The 14,449-nt window shown below is 39.4% G+C and overlaps 1 protein-coding gene across 6 annotated transcripts in view; it reads right to left on the minus strand.

Annotated features, from left to right (window-relative positions):
* The window catches only part of ADAMTSL3 (ADAMTS like 3), a 199,159-nt gene that overhangs the window by 165,274 nt on the left and 19,436 nt on the right, over positions 1-14,449 (minus strand). The gene's annotated exons all lie outside the window — the stretch shown is intronic.

A 14,449-nucleotide genomic window follows, 5' to 3' on the forward strand; every position in this document is an offset into this window, starting at 1 on the left:
GAGACAGCAGAATTATAAAGCCCAACAAATCAACGCATGCACTAAATGAAGGTTCACATTGCTTAAGGAGTAAAAGAAACAACAAAATGAAATGAGAAAGGATATAGTGTGATAGCTTCCTTGAGCAGCAGGAGCCTCTACCACGGAGGAGCAAGCAAGACACGGTAGCTTTGGCAGGCCGTGGATTATTATTCAATAATAACACCAAAAAAATACTATTGATGGTTGCAGGCCACATGAGATGAATGAGAGGCTGTGGCAGGCTATAGGCTGCAGGTGCCTAATCCTTTACTAGTGAGATAAATAGCACCCAATAGGCTTGCAAGGGCAACACTACCCTTTTCTAATAAATTATTTCCTTCTCACCCCCTTCCCCAGTATCCAGACTGGATAATTGTTCTAACAGTGCTAAAGAAAGGGTACAAGCAAGGTGTGACCGTTCCCAGGTAACCAAGAGTTGCATCTAAATAAGAAGCCTCCTAAAAGCTAACATAAAGCAAGCATTTGGGCAGGAGAAACTTCACAGCACCATTTTGTAAGAAATTCTGCACAGCACTTGCAAAATGCCCTTGTTTTCATTTGGCCACAGTGACATGCCCACACCGAGGTGGCTGCAGGACTCAGGACGTAAGGAAGGATATCCTCAGCTAGGTATGACCAACCTTTCTACATGCAGGTTTAAACACAGCAAGGAAGACAACAGAGGTGGCTAGCAATTCACGTATTTACGTGTGAGCAAAATGGGACCTAGCTCATAGTTGGAGTTTGCAAAAAAGTTTGTTAGCCACTATCAGATAAATAGGCTAATGACGAGAAATAGTAGGGTACGAGACTTTACACAGTACTTAATTATATTACAAAGAGTTGGAGAATACACTTAGTCCTTACACATTATAGTACTATTCATCAAGAGATCTCGTATGACTCACAGTTGTCATTATCCTCATTTTACAATGGCTGCTCTCAGGAGAGTCTGGCTAAGAATGACATGGGACTCCTGACTCAGACTTTCCCAATTCTTTTTCATTTAAATTATAACATTAATGTTATGATATGTTAGTGTGATTATTTGTATTTAATTTCCTCTTGACTTTTTTTCTTCAATAGTGATATAATTTGAACTGACATAGTAACATGCTTCTCATATACTTCAGTTGAAATTGTGCCTAAGGGCAGTGAAATTCTCATCCGTAAGCTGCGTAAGGAAAAAAACTGGCACTCAGAGGCCAAACACCTGCTAGAACTAGTGGCGGATCCAGATTTTTAAGAGAATTCCTGTTGCATAATGAAAACACAAAGAAGGGAAATGTGTGGGGCAATGGAATGGTATTAAAACTACGGCACTTGGGGGGGGGGGAAAAGAATCCTCAGCCACTATATACTTCAGAGCTAAATACTGAAGATCTTGACGTGAAAGATGTTCACAAGCGCAAATATAAACAGAGACTTTTGTAGTGTGGGGAAGGCTGAACAGTGACTCTTTATCATACATTGCAGTGCATTGCCATGCCTTTCATTGCTAATCACAGGGAGTTTCCCCCCAGCCCTCAGTCTCAGTACATCTGCTTCTGATTCAGGTGGCAGGGGAAAACTGGCAAGTATTCAGCCCCAAAAAAGCCTGCCCTCGCACTAGTAATTATTCTTCATTACATACTGTATATGCAAAGTTGTCATCAGCAACAGCATGGTGTTTATCATGAGCTGGACAGGTAGATGAAATGTATGTAAATGCTCTGCTACTGTAAACGACTACAAATTCTCATAACAGAAAGAGACATGGAAACAGGCAAGCTCTCAGCCACCAAGAACCAGAATAATTTCACAATAAGAACATAAATCTTCGGTGCAACTATTTTGAAGATCAAACAGCCCAAAACTCAAGTAGGAGAACCAAAAAAGCATGCAATTGAGCAACTTTGACAGATCAGGAAGATGGAAGGTTTCTCACAATCAACACTTAACCTCACAAAACTTCTCAATGAATGAGACCCTCAAAGTCCTGTAAATACCATATAAACAGGTATAATCCAGCAATATGAAGAATAAGGTAGCAAGATTCCTCTTCAGAGACAAGTCAAATCAGTTTGCTGTAAGGTATTTAAATACCCTCTAAAAAAATAACACGCTTATGTCATACATGCAAAGGTCACTCAGCTATACTAAAATAACTAAAACTAAAATAACACGAGATGCAAGAACAATCTTTATTGATCAGCAGTGTTTGCTGACCTACTTCAGTGGCTTTCACAAAGAATAAATACACATAGATAAGGCTGTGTAAAGGCTTGTGCATGTACAGATTAACAGAGCGAAATTGCCCAGGTAAATGGAGACCTGTCCTTCATGGCGCCAGAACTTCTCGTGTACGTTCCAAAGGCACTAACACAACCTGCATGACACCGGCCACAGAACTGGGCGAGGAAATTTCTGCAGCAAGTTCATCACTTCATTTTTTTTAAAATAGGAAACATTTTCTAAAAGATTCAGTCAGTTTACAGTGCATCAAGGAAAAGGGAATATACCTAATAAAGGGAATATACCTAATATATATATAATTTCCACATTTAATTACATTCATTACTAAAATTCCATATATTTTTGCTCTGAATTTGCCTAGCTTCTGATCTAGGCATTTAGATGGGCCCATAGGGTCTTTCTGCACTATAATACACTGTCCTTTCTTATCTGAAATAATTTTATCCCTTTTCCTCAAACGAGATGGCAGAGGTGGTGTGTGATAGCCTAAGAGGACCCACAAACGACCAAAATCCTTATAAACACACTGCTGGTACTGCTGCCGCATGGAACAGGAGAGCTTGGGCTAACGCTGTTCTTCATCTACCTTTTTCAGTGGAGCACCGAGACCACCTGCCACCATGTTGTCAACATATCTTCAAAGAGGGGCCAGGTGGGAGAGGGTGTCCTCTCAAAGACAGACCACCCTGAATAAGCGTGTAAATAACCAAAACTGTTCTCCTCCCTGTTACCTCTAGCTGATGAATCCTTTCTCACCTGAAAAAAATTAGACTGTAGAGAATGCCACAGCCAGATGTTCCTTCTCAGGCTAACTTATGATTTACAACAGCTTAGCACATGAATGTGTCTAACACATGGTGAGGAAAACGTGATTTTTTCCACTGTTAGTTTTCCACCACTTCTGATAATTTTAGTGATATTAAGCCAGTTCTTCATCTACTCTTCTTTCTCCACTGCATTAAGTCCCTTTGCAGGGTTTACGGACTGCGCAGCCTAGCACATTGACTCGGTCAGGCACATTTTCACAATAAGGAAGCAGTTAAATGGTCATGGCTCTGCTGCAGGAATGTTGGTTTAAGGCTATTAATAAGGCACATGAGGTGAATGCCTTTCAGCCAAGCCAAGCGCCCTCCACATGTGCACACCTGTTTCAGCATGATTTTAAAGAGAAATTCCCGAAAGAAACTGTTCACAGCACGCAGCCTCTAAGTCAAATGCATTTTTGCAAATACTCTAGAGCTTTTAAGTGTTTTGTGCTTTACTGATGTCAGGAATACTGATACACCAACCACCAGGTAAAGCATACTACTTCCTAGTAAGCCATTTTCCCCTAAGAAATTATCTTTTTCTTATTAGCATCTCTGTTGTTGTCATCTACCACTTAGAGATTATTGTCTGACTTCCAGCATCTTGATCATTCCCATCTGATCTGCTGCTGAAATGCTTTTCTCCTGATCCAGGCCCACTGTTTAAACACTGCAACTCACTTCTCCACACATGCATCCACACAATTACATATTTAATTTAGTCTCATTTAAACCTCAGATTAACTATTCCCTCGATCCAGTGGTGCCAATCTTGATATCTTTGATCCATGCTGTCCTGGTTTGACATTTTCTTATGTCCTCTTAAATTTTTTGTGGGGGACAAGGGGTAGTCGTTCTCCAAGCGGTCTTTTCCTTTGTCTCTTATGAGTGAAAGCATCTCAAGCAGGGCAAGGTTTTAACTGTGTGTTGTATTGAGCCAGACACACTCTCCAGCATTAACAAAGCAAAGGCTGACTAGAAAAAGGTCAATAAGTGAATAATAAAGCAAATAATGTAACAAAAGAAGAAGTATCCCCCAAAAAAGAAAAGTCTCCAAATCAGAAAAGACTAAACATGAAAGAGACCCACCACTAATCTGAAGATTGTCCTTCCTGGTCACAATTCATCTGCTAGCATTAACTGACAGTATTTCGCTTGTACACTTACTAATAAACCGCCACTAAGATAACCGTGCTTTAGCTGTAAAAAGGTAGAGCAATTAGAAGCTCACATGACAGGCACCGCAGGCATCTGTTCACTGACAACTGTTAAGACTAATGGTCATTAGTTTAATGACTCTGATTTTTGCTCTTCTACATGATGTGTACAGTAATTCTTGAGGACTGATACGGGGAAGGGGAAAGGGCTCTTACTGAGGTGAGAAAAGATAAACACAGGATCTGCTGCTGGAAAGAATGAAATAAATCCTCCGAATGAACTGTAATTGCTGAAATGTTAAGAGACACAGCTGAGCAAGTCCGACAAAATGAAATTAGAAACTGCTAATTCAGAACAGGATGCCTGCTGTAATCAGGATAGTTTCAACACTATAACTTTATCACCCATCTCCCATGACCAAAGAAATTTCATTACGCAGTTTTGAAATCATCCAGGTGATTACAGAAAGACATTCAATGAACACAACAGCAGAAAAAGGTGAAGAATGGAGAACACTGAAGAACATCTGTAACTCAAAGGCAAGATATTGGCTAGTATTTTGGAATTTAAAAAAGTATGATGTCCTCTTAGATGCTCTGCATTTTCTTTTTAAGTATTTTAAGCATCAAGGGTCTTCACTGTGACTGATCTCACTAACATACCGTTTTTACCCCTCTAATGGTCTATATTTCAAATCCAACCAGTAGCAAGTATAAGTGATTAAAACAGGTACCGCAGAAGGGACATTGCAAGGTAGGCCATGTGATTATATTCCAAGTCACCCACCTCGTATTCTCATTCGAACAGCTGAAGTTGAGTGAATTGCTTCACTATGTGTGCATTACTCTGGGAACTTGGCTACCGTATCCACAATATGTGATTTGCCAATACATACCACCTGCACACTGAGGGAACGGAAGACCTTCCTGTGGAGGAATATCTTCCCATCCTGTGTGGGTGTACAGGAGCAGATGTGTACACACAGTGGATAGCTCCCAGGACAGATGAATTGAGACATGCCATAAGTCATGCACTGCTTTCCAATAATGATTATCTTTCCACAGGAAATTTAACAGAATAATTTTACTCCTTCAGAATACCGCATTGGAGTTCACGATGGCATAGCAGATGGCTAGTAAGATAGACTGTCTTGTTTCTGTCTCTTTTCTAGCAGTTCGAAGAGTCTAACCATAGGGGTGATAACTTTTCAGCATGTACCTAGTTACCGGCATTTCAGGGAATCTACTGGCAACTAAAAATTAGACGCAGAACCAAACGCTAAGTAGAGGCTGTAGTCAAGCTACTGAAAAGCCCTCCTACCTTGACCAATACTGGAAAGGTTGTGGAGGGACCGACTCTTATTGTTGCTGCTGGTACAATTAAATCTCACTGCATTTGTCTCGCATGCAAAATGAGCAATTAGCTCTAAGTGACATAGACATCTTTTAGAAGGCGAGTCATTCAGCCTCCCCTGCTTCAGCAAAGTGGAAAGCACCACTATTTTTCTCAGAAGTAGCACAGCTACTAAGGAACAGCTTTTCAAAAGCACCTTTTATATACTGAATTCTAGAAGAGTACACATAGTCTTGGTTTGTCCACTTGACCTTGTCTTTTGAAAAGCTGTCATGCCTCTTGTAGGACAAGGGATACTCCATTCACTACTTTTAAAAACAGCAAGGGGAAGGGGAAATGCAGAGTTCCCAATACGTGCCTGATTTCTAACCAACAGTGCAAAATCGCCTATTCCTGCATATCGAGCAGCTTCTCTTTTACTGCTACCATTTGCACGTAAGGTTGAACAGAATTCTTGACAGCATAGTTTAATTTTAAAGATTTATAGAAGTGCACTATTCCTACAGAATATTTTTCAAATATTCCTGAGTACTTTTGGATGGATCTGTGGCAATAACCTCCCCTGAATTTTCTTATCCACAGTCAGCTCTTAGTTTGCCAGTACAAGCTAATGTGAGCTAGGAGGCCAACCCTAACAGTTCAACATCTAAAACTTTAGCATGGTTCCAGATTCTCATATGTTTGTCTTTAGCATTCTAAGACTTTTCAAAATACAGACAGAATCCAAGAACAATGGACTGTGCAAAGGCAGGGGAATAAATTCATCCGCCCTTTTATTTAATTGCGGAGGATTCCTTTTGCCCTATTTATCTATGACTCCTCAGACTGAAGACAACCCTGACACTAGAAACAACTGAAGCTAGAACCTACACAATCAAGTGAATTTGCACAGAGGGGTGTGAAATACTGTGCTTTTCATGATTCAGTCGATCTATTCTTATCCTGCGTAATTTCCCTCTCTTCACATTCTCTCCTGCTTTACAAATTGTAAACAATAAGATAGTCTCACTCTCCCAGTTAGGCTGTGCTGAAGTTAACTGTGGCAGTAATCCTATTTGCATTTGCACTTTTTACAGGCCTGGCTTCCTCTGCACTTTATACAGACTAAAATGTTATTTTAAGAAGCCTAAACAGCATCCATTTTAAATAACAAGACCCAAGTATAAATCTTAACCTGTGTATTTCTCTAAGTTTGGCTGTACTTGGAATTATCAGTCCAGAACATCTCTATTTCAGAGCCCAGTCCTTTTTGCCAAGAGAGATGTTCTTTTATCCTGATTATAGTGAAAAAAGCCAATTTGCTGGCCTGACTCAGGCTGTAATTATTCTATGCCTTTATACAAGCTTTTTATAGTTCCTGGTAGAAAGGCTGAAGGGAATCCTACGCATCCACACAAGGTCTGAAATTTGTTGCCCTCTTGTAGAAAACCATCCAAAAATGACTGAATGAGATTGTCCCTTCCCTATGTGCTTTTCCTTGCGTATAGTTAAGATGATGCACGCAGCATTTTCCCCCATTTTGTGTTACCAGCTTTAATAACAGAGGAAGGGTCTGACTGCAAATAGCTCTATAAAATAATACAACCAATTTCTCAAAAAAAGCACCATTACCTACTTAAATAAAATCATCAAAGAATCAAGTACATACTTTAAAAGGAAACTTGGGACAATAATAAAATCTCCAAGTCAAAATACCTATGCCAACAAGATTTAATATGGCCTCTGAATTTCAAAATAAGCCAAAACTATTCATTCCTGCCATTTACAAAAACAGAATCATTCCAAATTGCCTAAAAGCCATAAGAATCCAGACCAATGACCATCATTTCACAGATTAATCAAATGCCTCGTGCAGACTGGGAAAACACAGGTCTGTGCTGCCCTCCTGTTTTCGCTCCTTCAGCATCAAGCCAAAACCTGATACCTATTTTAAATCAATGTGTTCCGTACTACTGCTTCCTGGGAGGCTGGGGGCTGAAGATACATAGAAAAGAGAGCACCTTTCTCCCAGTTCTTAATGTATAAAAATTACATTAAAAATTTCCAGTAATATAACAGGAAACCTTGCACTTAAATCCTCAAGTCTACTGTGAGTGGACAAATAGAAGGAAAGGCCACCCCACTTATACATTCCACCTACTACTACTATTTTTCTCCTCATCCATATGAGAACTAGCCAATTTGTACTATTTTCAGAATAATATTCAAGGAACACAGGAAGTTACATACAGCACATTTTAAACAAAGTCAAAATACGGAAACCAAGTTCAACTTCAGTTGGGAAATGTTTTAAAGAAATTAAAGTTAATAGAATAAACCCTTCTCTGCAAATCTCTTCTTATAATTTCCTTTAGCTAAAGATAACAACATACTGAATTTAAGTCCATACATAACATATCAAATGCTTTTTTTTTTGTACAGAGGATGTATTCATAGCAGTTTGTATTTGCAACATATGCAGCAAATTATACTATTAAACACTTAATCCTAATAAAGTTTAAATTTCACCCCTAACAATAAAGCTTGCACAAGTCTTGCTGTACTTGAAATGGGATTCTAGAAATTAGCAATAAGAGTCATGGGTATCTATCATGACAATTAATAATTGAACATTTGAGATGTAAAATCAGCTGTTTAGATTGAAATGTTCTGATGAACTATTAAGGACAATTATGAATATTTTTTTCAATGGGCTAAGGTTTACTTTTTTTTTCATTTAAAAGGTATAGGAAAACAACAGATGGGTGAGAGCCCTGTGAGTCAGTTTACACGTGTGAAAAAACGTGAGCTCTTATGTGCCCTCCGTAGCAGCCATGAGGAGACTGATCCCACTGAGAGTCCTTTGCAGCTGCAGTGCCTTGCAGGAGATCCGAGTTCCGCACCAATCCTCATGCAGATCCAGGGAGAGAAAAAGAACTACTGCAGCAGAGATCTTCTGGTACTAACAGCCCATATAAACAGCCCAGGCTGCTTGGGCAGCCCTCTGAAAAGAGGAACACATGTAGATGAGCTACACTAGCACTTTAAAAGCTGAACAGAAACTCATCAAGTATGAATAAACAGAACTTAAAAAGTATCAACACAAATGCCTCCACAAAGAGCAAGATCTTCTGAAAGCAAGATCCATTAGAAAGCATGTCCACATCAGTCTAAATTTTTCAATTCAAGCATTCCATATATGACATATGACCTATCTAATGTTCATTATAGAGCTCTGAACAGGATTTTCTTCTAAGCTACTTTATTAAAAGAGCCAATTCCAACACAGAGGATAGATCAGGCAAGCAGGCCCCCATTTTACAAGGCCAATCATGCCACTGCAAGCCCCAGTTCGAGCAGGTAATTCAGTCTAGCAAGCTGCATCACCATTCAACATGAACCATCATTCCTCATTTTTCTTGACCCATCTTCTCATTTAGCTGCGCAAAAAGCTTTCTCAACCGAAAATAACACCAGGGTAAATAACTGCGTATTGGTTTTTTACAGCAGCCCTGTAACTTAAATGCAGAGAAGAGTCCATCAGAAACCTGCAGCTATATAACACTTAATTCAGAACAAAACTCCAAGAATTTGGGTCCTTTATCACAAGGACAGGTTAATGGAACTGGACCTACCTTGTATCAGTTGAGGAATCACATTATTGTAAAAATTAGCAAACTGCCTAAGTAGCATGGAATAATTTCATGAAAGGCTTCACAGTACTCTGATTTTGAGAAGAGCTGGGGAAGAGCTAGCAGGTGCAAGGATGTTGTACCAGGAAACTCTTCTCTCAGGAGACTGGACAGAGTTGATGACACGGGAAACTTGGGTTGCCAACTTTCTACAGAGTATATAACCCTGAAACTCTGGGAAAATGAGTTGGATTATGAAGGTTGAAGAGAGAGGCCAGCCCATTACTGAAAGATAATCTAATTGAATTTTGCCAATTTTATCTGGACGATTACTCTCAAGATGAAGGCTAGTGCCACTTTTTCATTGCAGCTAGTCCGTTTTCTTCACTTCTCAGCTCCCTTCTTTCACAGGGCCATCTGGAGCTAAGAAAGCACATAAGTGAAAATTCCCCACAAAGGATTGGTTTTGTGCGGCTAGCTATGCTTTCTCCACACTTAATACAGCTTTTCTTGAGGAGTTCCTCCGAACTCGGTAACCTTACTCTCAGGAGTAAGGCATTCTTGAACAGAGTAAGACAATGTTGAGTGCTAATAGTGGAACCTAAAGGGTGGCTTTGACCATTCGGATCCAGACATACACGTTACTGGTTAATGTTTGCATAATTCATTCACATTTTGTGCCAGAGGAATCTCTTACTTCATGAGTTAAATTTTATTCATAGCTGAAGTCTACATTCAAAATAAGACTGGGCTATTATGTAGGCAAAGACTTATAAAAATTGAAAACTCCCTTTGAAACACATGCTTTCCAGTAAAAGCAGCTAGCAAAATGCAAAACACGGTCAACATTCCAACACCATGATGTCAATTTTCATATGCGCAGACAAAATGCTACATGTAGAAATCAAGTCTCTATCTTCTTTATTTGTGGTGTGCTTGTGTTCCCCTCTATTTTCATTAGCAGAACTGCACCATGCAATGGAGAGTGCAACCCCTTAAAAGGTTCAAAGGAATCTTCTGAATATAGTAAACCTGGCAAAGAGTCACATTACTTTTAAAAAAGTGAATTTCCATGTTCTGCTTCAGTTCTCCTGAAAAATAGCGTACATGGTCTAAGGACTGGTTTTGATGTTTCCCTCTGCAGTAGTTCAGAGAAATTCCTGCCAACAGGGATGGTCTGGGATACCTGATAAAATGGTCTTCAATGACACACAATGAAAAAGTGACACGTAAAAAAAAATGGAAATCACTTCAAATTTTGCTAGGTTTATAAGCAACAGGCAAATTATCTTTTTATTATATCTGCCTTTTTTTTTTTTCCAGGGTGATAAATACAATCAATTTCCAAGAAAACTAACAGCTGCAGATGCAGCTTTAAATGCCACCTTCTCCTTAGCAGTTACGTGAAGAGATGAGATGATTCACAGCACACAACAGGAAATATGATAACCAACTGGTTAGCGCTAATGAAATTCAGCCTCAGTTTGCTTCCTATGGGCAGGCCTTACTCAGGAAAAGCTCCCACTGATGTCTCCAGCAAAGCACCTGCAGACTTCACTGGCACTGTTAGTCAAGTGCAGAGTGTTGTACTGTTGAAGAAGGAAGCCTGAATTTTACAAAATAAGGTCTCACTTGTGGCACAGTAACCTAATGAAGGCCACAGGGCACTCCAGCCTGGACCTTTTTCAGGACTGAGGTTTTATAGTGCTTAGGCTGGAAGTCCTCATACTACCACTGATTCAATGTGAACTTTTGGCAGACAAGGAATGATGGGATGCTCCTACAGTACAGTTGAAGAGGACAAGGTCTTGCCTTCAGTGTTCTCAAGGGCTGGCCTTAACATTTGAATTAGCAAAAAAGCCTACAATTCCTACATTTTCCCCATTTCTAAATAGTGGCTTCTATGTGACATATGACAGATGGCCCACAGAGGTCTAGATTCAGCAAGAAAAATAAGCAATTATAAACAAATACATCACTGGTGTTTGCTAAGGACATAATTCAAGCAAGTTCAAAAGATCAGAACAAGACCCACATGTTCTGTTATCCCAGCTAAGGCCCTTCTCAAGATTGTTATCTACAGGAAGAAATTTTCTCCAAGAAGAGATTAGTGTTCCCAGTACATCTCAGTTGCCCTTAGAGAAACTGTGCAAGTTTTTAAAAAGAATTAAAATTCCCCTCATAAATAAAAATTAAAAATATACAGAAAGTTTTCCCTTTCAAAGTAACATTGCTATTTAAGACTAGGTAAAGATTTAAAAGGTTGCACGTTAAGAACAGGTGATGCTAACAGGATATTTGAAAGGCCCATGAGACTTGCAACATTAAGTAAAACGTATTTGCCTACTGATCTAATTGCTTACTAATTTTCAAATCTATTCCCGCTGGATAAGTAACAGCATTTTAAGCCCAGCTCCTGGCATTAAAAATACATTTATAGTTTCCTCTTAGCAAAAGATAAACAGCTGCACAGTAAAAAATCCATATATTAAGATGGCATTCTGTAGGTTTTCTTATAGTTTTAAGCAACCTATTGTGTTCTAAATTTAACTGAAAGACGTAGGAAGAGGAAATGGGAAAAGCATTTGGGTGCGCAGTTTCACACTGGGGTGAAGGCAAGTGCTCACTCATGCAGGGAAAATGTCTGGAATATTTGTGTCTTACAAAGGACTGACCGCATAATGAAAGTGGAATTTAAGCCAAGCCTTATTTAGTAAAATATCAGAAGACATTTCTCTATTTATCTTGCTCAAGGAAATACTAGTGTTTGTTTAAAAACAAGACACTACTCAAGCAATTAAGCAAGATGACCCAAATTTCCTTGCATACTTTAAAAATCATTCCAAAACTTTAAAATTTGAAAATGCGCCAAAAACACAATGAAAGTGTTTGTAAAGAAAAAAAAATAACAATGTTGTAAAAATAAAAAATGTTCCAGGCAGACACAAAGAAGCTCAGAATGTAAGCACCAGCTGATCCCTGTCTATAGCCTTTCCACCCCATTCATAAAGGGAACAGAGCTGTCTACAGTACTCAAGTGCGGGCAAACCAGGAATTCACACAGTGAAAGGATGATGCTCTTTGCTTTGGTTTTACACCTTCCCTTCACAGCGTTTCCTACCATTCCATTGGCACTGTTAACTGCTGCCTAGCTCTGAGCTGGCTGTTCCATGAAAAGACTTACCTGAGAATCACCAGTCTAGAGGAGCAGTGTAATTGTTGGTCACATACAGCACCTTATATTCATATAAATAAAGTTATAAAATTGGGCCACAAAAACGGAGCTTGTTCAAGCATTCTTAACAGTTGGCAACATTAACAAAATCCCTACATAGCACACACAACACATTTCTCCAGTGACAGATGTATTCCCTCTTCTGCTTTCTAACAAAAGCGTTGATGAGATCAGCTGAAAGAATCAGTAACACGTTGGATGTACCTGGCAGTTTCCAACAAGAACATCATCTACCAAGCAGGCAGTACTCAAGACACTACTAAGCTATTGGTTTTTTCAGCCAACATCCACGTTAGTCAACCAGGGAACAGTTTAAAACTATTTGGAGACTCAAGAAAACAAAACACCAAATGAGTAATGACACTTTGAAAGCATCTAATAAAAGGAGACTCAAGAGAGGAAGCCAAATCATATTTTAGGGTATTTCATTTATTATCCATCCACAGAGAGCACTGGGCTTGTTTAGCCTTCTGCTTCCACACCACTGCTACACTGACAAGAGGCTGCAGTAGCTGGGAAAGCAAGGAAAACTCCCATCAGAAGAGGTGAACCTGAACGTATCGGAACCAGTACTTGCGTCGTCCTTTCACATCTCTCCATGCCAGTAGATGGCCTGGAGCAGTGACAAACACAAGCAGGGAAACAGCGGCAAAAGGCGGGGGGGTGGATTTTTTTTGGAGCTAGTTAATTTCTTGCTGAATCAGACAGCTGGGAATAAAGCCAGTTTCTGTAGCCTTCTCAGAGCTCCTGCAAGGTGCAGGCCAGAAAACACTTAGTGCCAAACAGAGCTTGAGAGAACACAACCCCTTACTCTTCGCATTCTGTGGCAGCGCAGGTGGGCCCGTGCCATCTTATTTCTATGACACTGAAAGGCAATAGATCAGGCAGCTAAAACTCTCTTCTTTACCTCTTCATTTACTATAGTGAGCCTCTGTAGGTCCTTTCACATATACACACTACAAACGATACCCTGTCTGCTTGCACGCACTGACAAGACATTGTGTCCTATAAATTTTAAGCAGCTTTGATTTTTGGCAGAGCACCTGATGACAGAAAAAACATTACATAAATACAGAAATACATGTTTCCACATATAAACAAATGCACCACTTATTTAATGCTACAAAACAGCATCATTAACCAGTTGGAACCTCCCAGCGCAACACAAATGACAACAGTTAGCATACAACAACAATCTAGTAATTGCAATCGTAAATGCGTTTTTAATATCGTTTCACAATTTAGTCGAGCTGACTTGCATTCACTGTGTTTCTAGTGGATCCAGAAGCATGACAAACTGACATTTCTTGGAAACCACATTTCTCAAAACAGACTGAGAATGCTGTTCTCATTTTCCCTCCATAATGATGTTAATTCTAATAAATATAAAATTAGAAACAGAAATAACATTGTTCCTAAACAATTTATGTAATATGCTGTCTGGAAGGGATATATTAGGCCAAGTTTTCAAAAACTGCCCTCCCTTTATAAACGCGTGATGCTTGTACTTGCACTTCTCAACTATTATCAAATATCTGTACACCCAGGTACTAGAATTTAAACACCAGGAACCTACTCTTTCAGAAGAGTTTTAAGGGTAAAACGTTTGGTTTGATCAGCTAAATATGATGACAAATGCTTAGCCAGACTTTTGGACGTGCCTAAGGCACACCTAATGCCTGGTTCCACTGGATTAATTGAAATTTACCCTGTTATTTCTTTTAAAAAAATCCAGCTAAGTACATACCAATACAGTTGAGTACTTATCAGTATTTGTGTTTAACTTATGTCTCAAGTCCTACTGAAAGTCATCCAAACAAAGGCTCCATGTAACACAGACCCTTCCGAAAATGCTGCCATATCTGCAGTAAGTTTAGCACCCTTGCCTAGCTGACAGTCGCCAAAAAGGGAGTTTGTAGAACTGTACTTCCTCCTAGAAGTTGGAGTGAGGCCATTTTGAAAATATGGCCCTTAAATTCAAAAGCACTTGACAGTCTACATACTTCTCTTATATGAAACAAAGTTACAGA

This window comes from Larus michahellis, chromosome 9, assembly GCF_964199755.1.
Source record: "Larus michahellis chromosome 9, bLarMic1.1, whole genome shotgun sequence".
In the NCBI taxonomy this organism is placed as follows: domain Eukaryota; kingdom Metazoa; phylum Chordata; class Aves; order Charadriiformes; family Laridae; genus Larus; species Larus michahellis.